The sequence below is a fragment of the Pinus tabuliformis genome, chromosome 8 (genome assembly GCF_031772625.1).
Source record: "Pinus tabuliformis cultivar Carrire ecotype Pingquan chromosome 8, CPIR1, whole genome shotgun sequence".
NCBI lineage: Eukaryota > Viridiplantae > Streptophyta > Pinopsida > Pinales > Pinaceae > Pinus > Pinus tabuliformis.
This window is the reverse complement of record NC_142294.1, coordinates 1788380095-1788397512: the sequence shown is the minus strand read 5'-3', so window position 1 is coordinate 1788397512 and position 17418 is coordinate 1788380095.

Sequence of the window (17418 nt, the reverse complement as noted above, 5' to 3'; positions counted from 1 at the left end):
TACTATTCACTTTAGAAATTTAACTTTCCATTTTAATATGTGACATTTTAGTGTTATGATTTATAATTTATGTAAGCAGAACGAGCCCAACTCCAACCAATATAGAAGAATGGATTCCCATCATTCTATGGAAACAAATATCCAAGTCAATCCTCTAATTGGGCAAGTTGTTTCACATCATCGCCAATCTGGATTATTGTTTGGCAGAGAAAATGTAAGTGCTCACAATCAGTTTAGTAGAGAGACAAATTAGGTGCATAAAAACTTTCAGTGTAGGATTGATACAAATTCGATTGAACTTACAATTTAGCATCTGACATTTGTCATTTAACAATTGACATTTGCGATAACAATGCTATTTTCGAAAATTTGTTTTTTTCTTGATAATCTTATTTTTCAAATAATGTTAGTTGATTCTTTTTTTTTTTTAAATAATATTAATTTTACAATGTTAATTTTTAAGAAATAATTTTATTTTTTTGAAGCATTCACGAAGAATAGTTTTAGCATGTTTAATATCATAACTTGCACCTTTAATAAGATAAGTATTTTTAAAGATTTTATTCTTTGCAATGTAACATACACTATTTACTTTTCTTTCAGGAAAGTTGTTGATTTTGTCATGGATCCAAGTATTTGCAAGTTTCTTCCATTTGATATTGTAGAGCTTATATATCATTGGATTCCTTTATCGGTGTTGATAAAGTTTCGGTCGGTTTGTAAGGAATGGGGTGTTCTATTGGAAAACCCATTTTTTCTTGTTGCTTGTAATTGATGTACTATCAAAGAATTTAGATTTATTTCCTTTCCAATTGATATTGAGCATAACTGCTTTGTTGGATCTTACCTTAATGATAAAGGACACATATCTCCTTTGATTTTTCCTTTTGTTCATTCTCGATACAAAATTCATTGTACAGTTGGGTTGACGATTGTGTTCAGTGTGCTAGGAAGTTATTTGAATTCTAAGAATTATTTCATAGTAAACCCTTTCATAAATACCTTTAGAAATCTTGGAGTTCTTAGGGTTAAAGAGTGGGGATTATTCTCTTTGTTGGATAAATTTAGTCAACAGAAATATGGTTGGGTTATGCTAAAAATGTGTGCAAAAATATGGAAGCACATTTTTTTATCTGCACCAGTGCAGACATGGTTTGAAGAAGGATAAAACCTCGTTTTGATGGTGTAATTCCACCAACGGAGATGAAGGAATTCTTTTTCTAGCTTTATTTAGACAAGGATTATGATGATTACCCTTCTTATGGCTACACTATCTATTAGTTGGATCTTATAAGAAACGAGCAGGTTTTTCATTTGTTCCTATCGCTGACATATGATGTATGTCATTAGGATTGTATGGGAACCAACTACTTTGTTTTGTAATCAATGGTTCTATGTTTGTTTGGTTGCTTGAAGAGATACAAAATTTTGGTTTTGGCTAGCTTTGAATAGACGAAGCTTAAAATAATTTGAAGATGACTAGGGTTTCAGATGGAGATTGCTTGATACTATCTCAAATATGGATATAAATAGTAAATTCCCAGACTACCTAGATTTTCATGTAATTAAATGAAAAGTGCCTATGTTGGGTTGCTTGGAAATGCAATTAAACTTATATGATTTACATACTGGATTATCCAAAACAAAAAATTGTCAATGGTTTCTCCCTCTTAGAAAGATCTGGGTTCCATGTGCAATCAATGGAAGGTTTCAATGATGTTATTGAAAATAGAAGTGCTTTTTCACTTTTTCAAAATATAGTTTCTATTGATGATATACCAATACTACTTGTGGATATCATAATTTAGCCTTGGAGGATTCAAGAATTTTTTTCTTTACATTGTTGCATATGTCATGTTTATTTAGTCTTTCCAAACATATTTTAAAGATCATTGTAACACGAATTTAGATTGTTTACTGGTATTACTTGTGTTGATATGCTATTTTTCATATCGAACAATGCACTTATGTATCAACTTTTGTTATCTATATGTTGATTGTATAGAGTCTTTTGTTATTGCTTATATGAGATTAGCAATTGATGGTTCTTTATGTATTGCAATATTTGAAATATTGTTTATTTATGTATATCTGTGTTATTTGAAAGGTTTATTGTTAGTACTTAAAGTTATTTGGTATCGAAATTTATTTGATGTATATAGTTAGTGAACAGTAAGATTTGAACTTGTTCAAGATGTAAGATGAGATGTCAGATTGAAAATTGGAATTATAAAATAATAAAATTTTGTTGTAGAAATGTTAAGTGAAGGAAAAAGCAAGAATACTTTGAAAATACCTCGATCTCATGGTTCACGTGAAAGAGAGAATGACTATCATCAAAAATTGTATCAATAAAATAAGGATGTGATAAATTCACATAGAAGAGTCACGTATCAACAAAATAAAAGAACTTCAATAAATCATCAACATGGTGAAGTCATTAATCATAAGTATGGGAACATGAGTAGTATCATGGGAATAGCACTTGCTTCAAATGTTTTCTTTCATGCAAGTTGACGATGTTCAAATTTTCCATTGTACCAGTTTTTTTCTAACACTAGCCTTCTTTGGGAACATTGAGTTTACAAAGGGAATTTTCATATAAGTGAGAAGTAAGGGTCCTCTATAAACAGTCCAAGGAATGGAATATTGGAAGATGGGCATAATGATGTCAATGAACAATTTGCAACATCTGGTTTATTTGGTGGTAGTAATATTCTTGCTAAAATGGTTAAGAATTTGGAACATTCCGCTAACAATGTGGGGTGGAGCATTCCTTGCAACAACTATATAGTGAATATAGTCAGCCCTCTACTATTTGTGGGCACTCAGTCTCTTGGAACAAAACATGTGCTTCAAGTATTTTTTCTTTTCATAGCATTTACACATCTCAATGGAATATATTAATTGTTGTATGTTTTTTGTGCAGAGCAATGTTCCAATGAATATTGTCCAAAAATAGAGTTAGAATGAATACATTATTTATCCATTTCTCAAGTTGAAACTCAGCCATTTAATAGCCAAACTTCAATATATCATGAGAATGATGAACTCTTTAACTGCAACTATGAAAAGTGGTGTGTTTTTCGAAAAGAACATTTTGTTGAAATCTTTATTTCCCTCGATGTTGTGCATCTCCTATTTTTTCATGTTTTTCAAACTTTGTTGATATTTATCTTCTTTTAGAACCTTGTGTTTACATAGAGATCCTTCATAGAAGTGGAAACCATCCATGCTATAGACATTATGGAAGAGATGTAATAATGCAAAATAAGCACAATGATTCCACTCAATAATTAGAAACATCAAACTTTTTGGTTGATAGTAGTATTCTTGATGGTGTGGTACATAATTTGTGACATTGTGTTGTGAATATGGGAATAAGCATTTCTCAACACAAATCTATAGACAATATTGTTATTGTTAGAGAATCTATGCATACTTTGACTCTTCAAACATGACACATGCTTCAGGTGGATTTATTTTCATAGGGTTTGTACATTTCAATGTATATTTTGTAATTACATAATACATCTTTTATTTTATGTTTTTTTTGTAGAATAATATACGAGTGAGTAATGGTGGAGAAATAAATTTACAACCAAGGAAAACTTGTTGGTTCGACTTGTTTAGCTCAAAGGGTGCAATTGGCAAGAAAATGTATATGTTTTCTCTGTTCAACTTACTGTTCACTTCCCCCGGATGCGGGTGATGAGGTGGAGGGCATGGAGCCACACGCCGGGAGGCCGACGCCATTTGCCGCGCGAAGGGAGCCACGTGATGGAGGGGACGGAAGCTTAAATAACATAAGCCTCTGCCCAAGAAGTCTTAATGACCATTAATGCTGGTTGCAGGGGAGAGTGTAGAGCATTCATGGCGCTCTGGTGCTGAGGGAAGGAGGAGGAATTTAAGAATGAAGTGGGAATGTGGCAGAGACATTCTGGGCAAGTTCAGGTTCTGCGGAAGAGTGGGAACATTCTCTGTGCTTGGACGCTTCTGGAGATTTGGTTTTGGGTTTGTAGTGTGGACAGCTTCTCTGCTCCCATGGCGAGAACCAGAGAGAGGCAGCCATGTCGAAGGGGACCTGGACGTGGGGCACCTTCTCGCTCCCCAGCAATGGCAGAAAGGCAGCATCAGTGTTGCTGCTGTTGCAGTCTTCGTCGGGCAGGAATTCCCCATTTGCAAGTTTCTCAATTCCTGGACACAGAGGATCCGCATGAGAAATCGCCAAGGCAGACTGAGAGCCCAGCATTTGGCTCTGCAGTATTCAAGTTGGGCAATTTCAATGCCCACGTTACCATCCTCTTTGTCAGAGATGAAACGATGGACCTTGAAGGGGCAGATAAGCATGAATTGCCCTCAGAGAACCAGAGGGACCAAAACAAGGTTCAGGGGGAAGAAACAAAAGGCAAGGAGCCTCTCCAGAACATGGCGCAGGAGGCGTCATCCTCCAAAGCGGCAGCGGACGAGGACCTGGACTTTCCCTTTGGCTTCGGGTATCCAATTGTGGAGATGGACCCGGCTGACCTGGACGACCTGGACGACCTGGGGCCAGGCGCATAACTGCATCACTCGCTTGCCGTTCAGGTCAGATTTTGTTGTTTGGTCTCTTGGTCTCTGTCGCTTGGTCTCTGTCTGGTTGGTTGCTCATGTTTGTTTTGGTCAATGTCTCTTTGTTTGGGTCGAGCGGGCATGCGCTGGTTTATTACGTAATCTTGTTAAGGTGCAGGGTCGCCCCTGCGTGGGCAAGGTCTTCCGGGTCTTCGCCCCTGCGTGGGTGGTGGTTTTTGAGTTTCTGCCCCTGCGTGGGTATGGTTTTGGGTCTCTACCCCAGCGTGGGTATTGTTTTTGCATCTCAACCCCTGCGTGGGCTATGTCTCTGATTAATCTCGGGTTTTTCTGGAGGAGGATATTGGCACTCAGAGCTCAAAGCAAGCCACAGTTGGCTACATTGTCTCAGTGCCATAGCTGGACTGAAAACGTGCTACACTGTTTGTAATTTCTCCTTGTAAATAATATAATTTCTTAGAGTAGTTTTATCGATAAAAAAAAAAAACTTACTATTCACTTCAAAACATTAAGTTGTGATTTTTAATATGTTTCATTTTAGCATCACGATTTATAATTTATGTAAGTAGAACAAGCACAAATGAAACCAATATAGAAGAATGGGTTCCCATCATTTTATGGAAACAAATGTTCAAGTCAATGCTCCAATTACGCAAGTTGTTTCACTTCATCATCAATATGGATTTTTGTTTGACAAATAAAATGTAAGTGCTTTCCTTCATTTTCGCAGAGAGATGATTGAGGTGCATAAAAAATTTCATTGCAGGATTGATCAATTGTCTATTGTGCAAATGTGCCAAGTGTGTAATGAATGTTATCCTGGTATACAAGTTGTGAGATGGCATGAAGGGGCCATCTGTAAAATATGTAAGAGTGAGAAAGGTTCTCATCGTTTCTCTCACTTTAACAACATGGATCCTAGTGAACAACCTGAGGTTCTAAGAGTTTTAATGCAAGTTGAATAAATACTAATAGCACAAGTAAATCCAATATTGCAAGTGATACATGTTCATGGTGGGAAGTATAAATATAGTGAGCATACAATTAGTTTTCCACAAGACATATATTTGATTGCAAAGAAGCTTCCATGACGAGTATAACAACATGATTTTCTAATTGTTAGAGGATATGGTGTTGACTCCAAATATTATGAATGTTATGTGAAGAGAGAGTGTGTGATTGATGCATTGGTTTACAAAATTCAAATGGATAAATATTACATGGATGTTGAAATTGATATGGATTCTAATGTTCCTCTCCCAAAAAGACCTATTGATGTGTCTAACAAGCTACAATATGTAGATAGTGATCTGGATGAAATAGGGAGAGATGATGAGGACATTAAAACGTTAGAGGCTATTTTTTTGCACTCTCATCCATCATTCTTTCTTTCTCACATGCCTAATGAATGCAGGGAAGTGGATCAAATAAGAATATTCATTGGAAACTTAGATTCTAGAGATGATGAACTAGTAGACTGGTCAGATATTGCTACATCTCCTATCAATGAATATAATAATAAAGGGTTTCTAGACATGGTATTCCCTACTTTATTCCCCAATGGTGATGCTAATTGGTTGCATCCACATATTTGTAATGTTTAAGTGCATGAATATGCTTTACGTCTACTTAGGTATTATGATCAAATATTTGGAAGTCATCCTTGGTTTCGATATTTCCCATTGAATAGACAAATGATTGGAGCATTGTTGGAGAGCGGTGCGAAGGAAGCGAGTTGAACTAGGGTTTGCAATAGGAACCAGTGCTGGTTACCATGGAGGGGCAAGGGGGGGGGTTTCACTCCCTCCTACAGTCATGTAGTTTTGAACCGATTCAAGAAACCTATGGAGGTAGAAACTGGGAGTATAAACATAGAAAAACAAAAAAATATCAGAGCACGGGAATAGGAAGAGAATCATGAGGAAGTCAGAAGAGAGAAGAGAACAGGAGGAGGCAGTCAGAGAGCTGAGCACAAGAATATGACAGGACTCTATAAATCCAGGCCAGCCATCACACCCTGGGTTGTTTTATGTGATCCAGTGCTACAGGTGCACAGGGATCACATGGCGGCGTATGCAATAATATGAAAGTTTATGGGGATATGGCCAACGGAGAAGGCTTTGCATGCATGGATAAAGAACCACTGGAAACCTAAGGGAGAAATAAATATTCACCTTGGGTCCAAGGGTTTCTTCACAGTAGTGTTCACAAACTTAGAGGATAAAGACAGAGTGTTTGAAGGAGGACCATATTTTTATGCTACTACAAGACTCTACATGTGACCATGGGTGATGAATTTTGTCCCAGAATGAGAGACATTCACATCAGTGCTGGTATGGATAAGACGCTACTCCCTACCTCTAGATTATTAGCTGCCAAAATCCTTAAAAGCCATAGGCAATAAACTAGGTCATTTTTTAAAAATATCAGATGCGACTCTACGAGGAAAATACACCTCCTTTTCCCACATAAGCGTAGAAATGGACCTATCTAGAGCACTTTCGGATGAAATTATTCTAGAAGTATATGATGAAGAATGGGTGTAGGCGTGGACTATGAACATGTCCCATTTAGATGTCGCAAATGTTATGAACATGGGCACCTCTTCAGTGACTGCTCATTGAATAAAATGGAGAGCAATATTAAAACCAACATAGGCAAAGATACTAAAGGATTTTCTAAGGTGAGAGGTAGAGGGAAAGGAGGGAAAAATAACAAAAAAAAACAATGAGGAGAAGCAACCAGGTCATAACAGATTCAAGATATTAGAAGAAGAAGATGGGAACAATGGAACGAACCAGGTACTGGAGGATAGTCCTGTAGAGAAGGAAAAAGATGATAGCATGGAGGACATACCTGAAAACATTAAACTAAAGGAGGATCTGCCAAGTACTATGGAACTTGACAGGGACCATGAGATGACCCAAAGTGAGGTTGGAACAGAGGATCATGATCTCTAGGAAATTCTTGAAAGGGAGAATCTCGATCTAGAAAAGTTCCTGGAGTAGGGAACCACCAAAGGGGTTGATTCTCTACCACAAGAGGAGTTTGACAGAGTACAACAGCTCTTCCTTTGGAGATCTCAAACAAAGGGTTCTAGAGTCAAAAGAAACCATGATAGCCAGGAAGACAAAGGGGTAAAAACGATGGAGGCAACATCGAGACACGCTCCCAAGAACCCAGGTAGGAAAAGAGGAAGAAAAAGACAGAATGAGTTGCTGATAGAGTGTGGGAAACTCATGATCAACTCAGGTAAGATGAAAGATCTTACTAGTTACTCATTTACAAACCTTTCTTAATGAAGCTTACAACCTGGAATATTAGGGGTCTAGGAAGCAAAAGGAAACAAAGAAATCTTAGTAATAGAATAAAAGAAGAAAAACTAGATATGGTGTTTATCCAGGAAACAAAATGTTCAATAGATAAAATAAGAGAGATACATAGCAAATGGCTCATCAAGTATGAATATCTACAAGTTAAAGAAGACAGCATAGCTGGAGGGATTCTCACACTCTGGAACCCCCATAAACTTGGAATCCTAGATGCTGAAGCATCCAGGAACTATCTATCGATGGTGATCCAACCTTTGGGTGATAAGGAAGTCTATTTGATCACAAATGTCTATGGTCCTCAAAAACTTGAAGACAAACTCAAGCTTCTTAGCTCACTGGACGAGCTAAGAGTAAGATATCCTATTATGCCCTAGATTCTGGGAGGGGACTTTAACATGATCAAATCTCTCTCAGAAAAAAAAAGGTTGGACTAGAACACTAGGCAGAGACTCCATAGCCTTTCATAACTTCCTAAACGACATGAGGCTAGTGGATATGGAGAAAAAAATGGTACCTGTTATACTCCTACAGCAGTAGGTGTCATATTTCATGATTGACTGGTTGAGCTCTGTAATATGTTCATCCTTTTCCTTGATGAAAAGGTTTCCAATTATGAAAATATCAAAAAATTAAAAAATGTAAACAGCGCATGCCCTAAAAGAAAAATCAAATGGTAAAAAGAAATAAATGGTCAAAAGAAAAAATGAAAGAAATGAACCCCAAACAAAAAGACCAGGAAAGTGTGCAAGTCCAAAATGCCACTATTTTTTCAAATAAAGCATTGTGTGCAGCTCGTTAAACTTTTTCCATAATTGATGAATGGCAAAACAGCTTAATCTTGGCCAGTTCATTTTTGAATTTCATGTTTTAGAGATAGAGAATAAAATCTGGCCAAACTCTTTAAACTTGGCAGATAAGTAGATAGGTAGAGAAGCAAAGGAGCTCAACAATTTAATCTCAGCCCTTGAAAGAAATAAGTGCAGACTTAGGTAGGCTTGCAATGAAAAGAAAAGAAGATTGAAAAGGGTTTTCTAGTCTAAATGCACCCAAGTGTAAAGAAGAAAAATGCTAGGCAAAGTAGGTAGGGTAGGTAGATGGTGTTGCAGAAACATACTTGTGATTGATTATGTTTCTAAAAAATTGTTAATCTTATCCCTATCACAAGTGCAAGACAAATATTTTGATGCAACTCAAGTGAGGCAGATTCATAACTAACTTCCCTTCAAGTTTTTTCCCCCAAATCATTCACTAACTTCCCCAATGGCATTAAGATTTGCTTAATATCACTAAAAATCACTCATTCCATTTTAAAGTGATTGCCTAAGTAAAAATCTGTTTTACTTAGGAAAGTAGCCACAGTTCTCACATAAAACCACGTTTCCCTTTTAGCCTATGTTTTTTAACCATATGACTTAGCGTTGTCGCTTTCATTTATTCTTTCATATTAACTCTTAACACTATTATATAACTCCCATACTTTATTTCCCAATCCTGTATTATATATGTAAATACATTAAAAATCCCGATATCATTATTATTCCCGCCCTGGTTAACTATAACCATATTCACTGCTTAAAAAAGGGATAAATTAACCTCTGGTTAATTAATAACCTAACCACCTCCCAAACCAATAGAAATAGCCCTGATACCATTATAAAACATTGTTTATTTGATCGGGCCCACGCATTAAACCTCCACCATATGCTGTGAGCGCCCATTGTCTGATCTCCACCCATCCATCCGACGGCCGATATTCATTTCGCACCACCCTCAACTGCCAAGCTTTAACTCCTAGGGAACCGACAGTATTACCCAGGTACGAAGGACACGTGTCGTGCTCCCACTGCGATCGCTCGCCCTCCACCCGAAACCACCCAAGCCCAAAAGCGGTGTGAGCAAAACCATCTACCCCCCCCCCCGACTGACGTCACCCTGCCACATCACCTTCTGCTGACGTCACTGCCACGTCATTTGTCCCATACCCTTTGCTGACGTCATCTGTCCTTCAAACCAAAAATTCCCGCCAAAATTCATTTTGTCAAATAAAGGGTAAAAATATCATTTTTGCTATGTTTTCCTACATAATGCACTCTAGGCGTAAAGGCGACTAAGGTTACAGTTCTATTTTTTTTTACTGCCTTCCCACCAGAAAGGCTACACTAACGAGCTCACGGCCTCAATTAACCCGCCATTTCACAGTTTCTTCCTCTTTTAAAAATAGTTGAACCAGCAAACATAGGGACTTCGGAGCTTACAGAAGAAAGAAATGAAGTTATATAGGGATATCTACTACCCTATCCAGTTGACCTGCAGAAGCATGAATTTCTAGAGAAAGGCGTTGTGAGGACACGTTAGCAGTTCTATTTTGCTAGACAGCGGTGAGCCGAGGTCGGTTCAGCATTAAAGAGCATCAAAAACAAGTCAAAGAGTATCAGTTTAAGCATTAAAGTGTATCAGATCAGCATTAAAGAGTGTTAGAGCATAATTAAAAGAAGTATATCAGAATTGAAGAACACATTTAAGACATACAATTGGCGCAGAGCTACTACAAAAGACAACTGCAAGCCGAACCCTAAAGGCCTACCTCCAGCACAACATTAGTTATCTTTCTCAAGCCGCTTCTATGTTACTTGTAAACTATTTTAGGTTACAACTAAATATTATCTCACAGCTGTTATGAGATATTTATTGTACATATTTTGCTGTATAAATACCCCCTCCATTAGAGTTTTAAAGAGGTTGGGTGCTGTGTGGGTTTCTTAGACTCTGTTGTAATATTGAACTTTGGAATAAAGAGCTGTTGGAATCAAATTTTGTCTAGCCTACTGGATGAAGAATTGAAGCAAAGGACTTGTCACAGAATTCTTGAATCAACCTCCAGATCAATAAGTCCCTTATATCTTGTGTTTTACAGTTTTCATGTTTATTATATCACCTGTGTTTCATAATCTGAATGGTAAAGAAAAAGGTTAATTCAGAATTTTCTTAACTGCACTCTGTTTTTAGTCTTTATTATTCTCTGTGTTTTCTTCAGAATTAGCATAAACAGTGAATTCTTAATTGCTCCTGTTTCCTGATTCTCTCATGTTGAGTATTTGCTAAGGAAATCTTAACTGCTCCTTATCAGAATCATCCATTTTCCCTCTTTCAATATGTTGAAGGATTCTTAATTGCCCTTCACCCATTTGAGTCTATTCCATCTGATTCCAGCCTTTAATTGTTCCCTGTTTGACTACCTTGCTCTGTGAAACCATCCTCTATTAAGAAACCTAATCCAAAAAGCCATCTTCTTTGACTCCATCATGCCCAATGGACTGAACTATTCTGTCTTACATCACTGTTCTATCGAATCTCACCACCCAAACTCAAAACAAAACCCTTGAACTTCATAACTAGCCTAATATATTCAAAAAGCAAAGCTAAACCATAAAGAGAGAGCCCTCTTTGGATACAGATTGGCTAGGTTCTGTATCTAAAACATTGGTCTGTGGTTACCTCGACAGTATTCCATTTCTTACAACTTTGGGGAAAAACCTGAGTGATAACATCATTGGCGACTTCACTGGGGACCTGAATAATTGCTTGTTACTATGGTTTATTTCATAAGCTATAGATGGAGCCTGAAGTTAGCCAGGTAGCCTTTGAAACTGCTTTTGCTTTGCAATTGTAGAAGTAAACAAATGCTGCTTCAGTCTATCTCCGGTCTAGTTTATGGACTAAACAGTTGGTGCCAAATACTTGATCAGTTCCTCTTTTCAACAAAGTCTTTAGGAAATTTCGAAATTCGCACATCCAAAAACTCCTAGAAGAGACTGTTAAAGTTGTATTATCAAAATTATTTCAAGAAAAAACCAAAAACATACCTAGAAACTGGCTTCAAAAAGGATTCATTACACCAGATAAAATCCTAATCCAAATCCCCCACCTATGGTTGAAAATCCTAATATGATTTCTAAGATTCTTAGAAGTCAAGAAAGCTAAGAAAATTCTGCTAGTTCACACCTTGACAAACATTTGCAGAACTCCAATCAATCTAAGCTTACCTCTGAAGGAACACCAAACCTTTCTGTGATTACTGCAACTTCTCCAAGTTCATCATCAACACCTCAAGCCACCCTTCTACTCCTTCCATCTAAAACACATATTCCCATTGTTGTCCCTACTCCACTAGCTGTCACAGTTGTTTCTGCAACCATGGCAAACCAATATACTCCCCTAAACTTACCTGCCAATCCAAGGGCTATGCCTCAAGACTATTAAAGTAAAATCACTTATTTTGAAGGTATGGGTACTTACACAACTCAACAACATTCCAAGAAAATGACCAACTATTTTGAAAACTATGAGATTGATGATGATGATGTCAGAATGAAAGTATTTGTTCAAAGTTTAACTGGAGATGTTAGAACCTGGTTTAGAGCCCTCCATGAAAATAGTATCAATGACCCACAAGCTCTTTATCAGACCTTCTTGAACAGATGGGAAAAAAGGAAAGATACTCTCCACATTTTATTAGAATATGAAAACCTAAGAAGAGGCACACAAGAAACTGTCCAAGATTACTATACTAGATTCAATAATGTTTACAATGTTATTCCTTAGAATCTCAGACCTCCTCCAAATTTTGCCTTGATCAAATTCCCTGATGCATTTGATTCTGATACGGAATACCAACTTAGGGAAAGAGCTCCTCGAAACTTAGAAGATATGGAGAGTATATCTGTCAATGTTGAGGCCAACCTGATATCTAAACGATCTAGGGCCAGAGATGAAAGAAAGACACCTTTCAAAGAAGAACCTTCTACCTTTGAACAGAAATTAGATGGAATTATTAAAGGAATGGACAGACTTGGAGATAGAGTGGAAACATTTGAGAAAAAATCCCCTTGGGAGGGTCAACCAAGAAATACTGGGAGAAATCCAAATTTCAAGAAGAACCAAAATCCTAACACTGGAAAAACAGGGCCTGACCAAAATATCAGGCCCCCATTTCAAGAAAAATATGTTGAAGCCTCAACTTCTGATGAACCAACAGAAGACACTCAAATTAATCTAATGGGACTCAACAATGAAAAACAAGTTTTCTTGACCCAAGAGGATCAAGAAGCTCACATTGTGAAACAATTCCAAATCCAGTCAGGTGAATCATTTGACTTTAGGGAGGGATATGATACAGCCATTTATGAAGTCCACAAACAATACAATCTGAGGAGAAGAAGAATAGATGTCCCTGAAATTAGCGAACAGAAAGATACCAAGCAACCCAACAAAGGTAAGATCAATAATCCCCCTGTACATATTCTTTCTAAAAAAGGTCCTAACCCTGATAAGCCAATTGTTGAAGATATATCAAACAATTAACCACCTAACAGACAACCTTCCACTGATGTTCCTTGTAAAGAAAAACATGAAGAGCCTCTACAACTCGATTTGCAAAAAACTTCAGCCCGTAATCCCACTCATGAAGAGGAGAAAAACGAAAAAAATTCAGCTATCTGAAATACAAGAACTCAGAACGAAAAACCATTCAATATTGAGACAGAAGTAGGCAAACTAAAGATAGCTGTTCCATTATTAGAATTAGCTAAACATGATTTCTACAGAAGTAAAATCAACAGATCACTCAAAATTTTTATGAATGAAGATTCAGTAAACATTTTTTATGACCAGCCGGAATTGATATTTGGCCTTGAAGTAAATGGAAAAATTGTAGAGGGGGAAGTTCCTCCCTTCTATGTGGGTTTAAACATACACGATAAAATACTCCATAATGCCATGTTCGATTCGGGTGCTTCCCATAACTTAATGCCCAAGTCTGTAATGGAGAAACTTGACCTTGACATCACCATGCCATATAAAGACCTTTTCTCTTTTGATTCAAGTCAGGTCAAATGTTTGGGTTTAATCAAAGACTTATGTATGTCACTAGTCCAATATCCTACCAAAACCATCTTAATGGACATAGTAGCAGCTGATATTCCTCCAAAGTACGGTATGTTATTATCTAGATCTTGGGGTGCAGAAATTCAAGGATCTCTGCAGTTAGACATGTCTTACGCTACTATTTCAGTGTTTGGTCAACCCAAGAGACTATACAGAGAAACCTTAATGAAGTATGTAGTAAGTAGTCAAGAGAAACCTCAAAATTTCCCTATCTACTTAGTACATTTAGATATGGATTCTTTTATCCTTTACAATGCTGAAATTGATCCCCCACATGAAATAAAAGTTCTGGCAAATGAAACAGATAACATTGCAAAAGAAAGGTCTAGTGTCCAAATCCAAGAAATTTTTGAATATCATGAAACATCAGATAAACCAGAAGAAACTCAAAAACCATATCTCCCTGCTAAACAGATCCTTGAAACACTGGATGCTAATTATGAACATGAAACCCTTTGGTACTTAGAATTTGATGGTTCTGTGAACAAACTAGGAGCAGGGGTAGGAGTCTGGGTGCACAACCTTGAAAACAATCATGCTGAAGGTCATGCCTATAGGTTAAACTTTAAATGCACTAATAACGTGGCTGAATATGAAGCTCTATTGCTAGGTCTTAAACTGCTCAAGAAATTGGGAGCAACTAGAGTGTCAGTCCTAGGAGATTCAAATTTAATCATTCAACAGATAAAAGGGAAGTTCTTGACAAATGATCCCAGATTGAGAGAATACAGAAGCACAACCATAAAGATCCTCAATACATTCCTAGAAACTCAACTTTCCAAAATCCAGAGAAAACATAACTTGCAAGCTCATAGCCTAGAAATGTTTGCCAGCACCTGTAAATTACCATTTGAACCAAATCATCAAATCACAACTGAAATTAGACATAGGCCAGCCATACCTGATAATGTGAAGAATTGGCAAGTGTTTGATAATGATACTCAGATCAACAATTTTTAACCCTATAAGAATAATTTTCCAGCACTAACATAGATGTAGATACAGCTAGGGAGTTTGATCCAACAAATAAGATTGAAACAGACATTTCAGCAGAAAATGCAACTCAAATGCTTCGTCCAACCAAATTTACCAAGAAGAAAATACAGGATTTTAAAGAAACAAACATTGATGAAATTATTGAAGGAGAAACTGAAATTATCAATTTGAAAGACAATCATTTACCCAAGGGATTAACTCCTTTGGAAGATCTCTTTGGTTTCAACGACATTCCAAAGAAACCCTAGATGGAACCTCCAAAATCAGAAATTGAAGACTACAACATAGGAACTAAACAGAACCCAAAAATGGTAAAATTTTCCAAAACTTTGCCCCTTGATGAAAATCTCAAATATGTTGAACTGATCAAAGAATTCCAGGATGTTTTTGCCTAGAGCTATGAAGACCTGAAGTCTTATGACACTTCTGTAATCCAGCATACAATACCCCTCAAGGAAAATTAAAAACCATTCAAACAAAAGCTCAGAAGAATCCACCCTGTACTGCTTCCCTTAATTGAAAAGAAAATTAGACGAATGCATGATGCATGGATAATTGCCCCAATCAGATTTTCAGAATGGGTATCTAATTTAGTGCATACGAGGAAGAAAACAGGAGAAATCAGATTATGTGTTGACTTAAGAAATGTAAACAAGGTTTCTTTGAAAGACAAATACCCTTTGCCTAAAATGGATCATATTTTACAAAGAGTAGTAGGTGCTTTCAGGATTTCACTTTTGGATGGATTTTCAGGTTTTAATTAGATTTTAGTTCATCCTGATGACCAAGAAAAGACAACCTTTACAACAACACCATGGGATACATTCAAATATGTTAAAATGTCATTCGTACTTAAGAATGCAGGGGCAACCTTTCAACGAGCAATGGACATAGCTTTTGTAAAAGAAATTCACGATTTTCTGGTTGTATATCTAGATGACCTCACTGTGTTTTCTAGATCAGAGCAACATTTAGATCATTTGAGACAAGTTTTTTTAAAATGCAGAGAATATGGTATTTCACTCAATCCTAAAAAATCTCTGTTTGGTATAGAAGAAGGCAAACTGTTAGGCCATATCATCTCCAAAGATGGCATCAAAGTCAATTGATGTGAGAGCATGTGACTCAGAGGAAAAAAATCTTCCAACTTATTCCAAAAATCCAAAAAAATCTACAGGCAAGGGAGTGGGGTCCTTTAGCCTGCAATTTCCATGTTTTTATTAGTTAAAGATAGAATAAATTCTAGAAATAAAACATGCTAATATTATCACAGATGGATAAGCTGTAGTAAAGCTTTCACGCTTTAAATCATTCCTGTAAAGCATGCTTTTGTAACGGATAAGGACCGAGAGGGCCTATCCTTTAATTATAAATAAAGAGGCAGCGATACTCTCAGCAGAGAAGAGAGGAGCGAGTGCCAAGCATTATTATTGAAACTTTTCTCTCGGTCTATCTGATTTAATAAGCCTTCTGTTAATTGAACTGTGTATGCGATTATGTGTTTATTTACTGTGTGGATGGATAGCCTTATAATTGCTGCATGATGTTTGAGTAATCCTTATGGGCGTTCCCTTTTATTGTTGCGCCACAGGCTCTTTAATTTCATCCTTTAAAGTCCTGTGTATAATCCTGTTTACACTGAGGACTCGTGCAAATTCCCTTAGGCAGGACACTGTAGCGGCGTGAAATATTATTTATATTGGTTCTAACCCTTATCGGGCCCAAACCAATATCGCGTCAGAAGGGAGAGAGCCTTTGTCAGTGCGAAAGCTCCGAAATCCCAGAGCCGAAGAGTTTTATAAAGTGCAGGCCTATAACAATTTCGGGTCCGAAAGGAGCCCGTAGTACGGTAGAGCCGGGGAGTTCCGATAATTGCCATATATTGTAACCTAAACGGCGTCGGGTCCACAAATTCTTCGTACTGTACGCTTAACTAAACGAACCCGAAATATTATAGTGTGGAGTTAAAAAAGGGTCGTCGGGTCTGCAAACCCATTATGTTACAACCCCGCCGATAACAATTGCCGATATATATCGGACCCAAAGTCTATATAAAAGGCAGCTTAAGGTGTGTCGGGTCCGCGGCATATCAGAGGTCTTGCACCATAGAACTCCGCCGATAGCGATCGCCGATGCGATATCGCATCGGGGAAAAGGAAGGGAACAATATAAGGCGTCAGTAATGTTTTAAAGTAATTCCTTTGGAATTACTGTCCGATAGTGTATTATGTAAGTCCTCCCATAATAAGGCCGCCGATAGTGTTGGGTGAATAATCCCTCTTATAAATCCTCCGATTGTGTTTTAAAGGTAATTCTTTAGAATTACTGCTCTGATAGGAGTAAAGCCACTGTTTTTCCAATTTACAAAGTTTAAGGAATTCAGAGGGATAATGAAGCTATCAGTTTAATGACTGATACGCCACAAGGAGCAGAAAAAGAAGTTGAGGCTGATATAGAGGAGATTGCTGCCAGATTGGGAAGATTATCCCTAACGCCTGCACCCACGCCATCATTAGTGGTATCAAAGCCATCAACTGATATTGAATTGAATCTCAGGAGCGGGAGAAGTATGGCTTTT